This window comes from Nothoprocta perdicaria, unplaced genomic scaffold (assembly GCF_003342845.1).
Source record: "Nothoprocta perdicaria isolate Ctin4 unplaced genomic scaffold, notPer1 scaffold_670, whole genome shotgun sequence".
NCBI classification, from domain to species: domain Eukaryota; kingdom Metazoa; phylum Chordata; class Aves; order Tinamiformes; family Tinamidae; genus Nothoprocta; species Nothoprocta perdicaria.
The window spans coordinates 3,544-4,831 of record NW_020455944.1 but is presented as its reverse complement, the minus strand read 5'-3'; positions in this window follow the sequence as shown (position 1 = coordinate 4,831).

Below are 1,288 nucleotides of genomic sequence, written 5' to 3'. Positions count from 1 at the left end.
TGTGTCCTGGGGTCCCGGCTGCACCCGCGCCCACCCCGGTGCTGGTGCATGGGTCCAACAGCTCCACTCCCTCCCTTTCCCCCTGCAGCTGCTCCTCTCTGCCCCAGGGCCCCCCTGTGCCCACAACCAGCCCCTCCGGACCTTCCCCTTCGCCTTCCCGAGCCCATTCCCGYCCCGAGCCGCTTCCCTACCTGCAGCAAGACCTGCTGCTCCTTGAAGGTCTCGTAGCTGATGGCGCCGGGGGCGAGCTGCTGCCCCGCGAGCTGCGCCTCGGCCAGCCAGGGCGCCAGCTCCTCGTGCGCCTCGGCGAACTGCGCCAGCAGCGCCTGCGTGTGCTCCAGCTGCACGCCGCAGGCCGCGCCGCGCGCGGAGAGCTGCTCAGCGTGCTCCTGCAGTGCTTGCACCGAGGGCTGCGGAGATGCACGGCTCAGCGGGGCACGGGACACGCGCCCGTGGTGCTGCAGCGCGCGGGCGCCCGGGGCCGCTCACCTGCAGGCGCTGCTGCAGCGGCTCGGGGCAGCGCTGCAGCAGCGGGGCTGCCACGGCCAGCAGGCGCTCCACCAGCCCCCGGTGGTGCAGGATCTCAGCGGAGAGCAGCTGCGGGACAGGGACGGTGGGTGGCAAGGCCGGGACCCAGCCCCGCTGCGCCCACCCGCCCGCCCGCGCACCCACCTTCTGCTCGGAGAGCTGCGCCCGCACGGCCTCCGCCTCTAGCTGCACCCGGCCGATGTCCTCGAGGCGCGCGGCCAGCCCGGCCAGCAGGGCCAGCTCGGAGCCCAGGACCTGCTCGAACTGCGCGGGGACGGGAGCCGTCAGCCGGGGGGACGCGCAGCCCCTCRGCGCCTCTCCAACAGGACCCCCAGTGCGCCCCGTCTCCCCATYGCGCCCCACGCTCGCGAGTCCCAGAATCCCAGAATCCCAGAACGGTAGAGGTTCTAGGTGGGACCTCTAGACCTCTAGAGACCATCTAGTCCCACCTCCCTGCTCCTGCAGGGACCCTGGAGCTCGTCCCCACGTCTGCACCTTCTCGCTGTCGCCGAGCGGCAGCGCCCGCTCGCCGTCCCCRGACGCCAGCTCCTTCTCCACGCGGCCCAGCCACAGCGCCAGGTCCTCGGGCGCCGTCCCCACGCGTGACGAGGCCTCCAGCGTCTGCTCGAGCCGCTGCAGGGTGTCGGCGCTGCTCTGGTCCACGAGGAGGTACCGCATGCGCAGGGAGTCCATCTTCTCCTGCGCCAGCTGCGCCTCCTCCCCTGCGCACGGAACCGGTGTCACAGTGTCCGGACGGCAC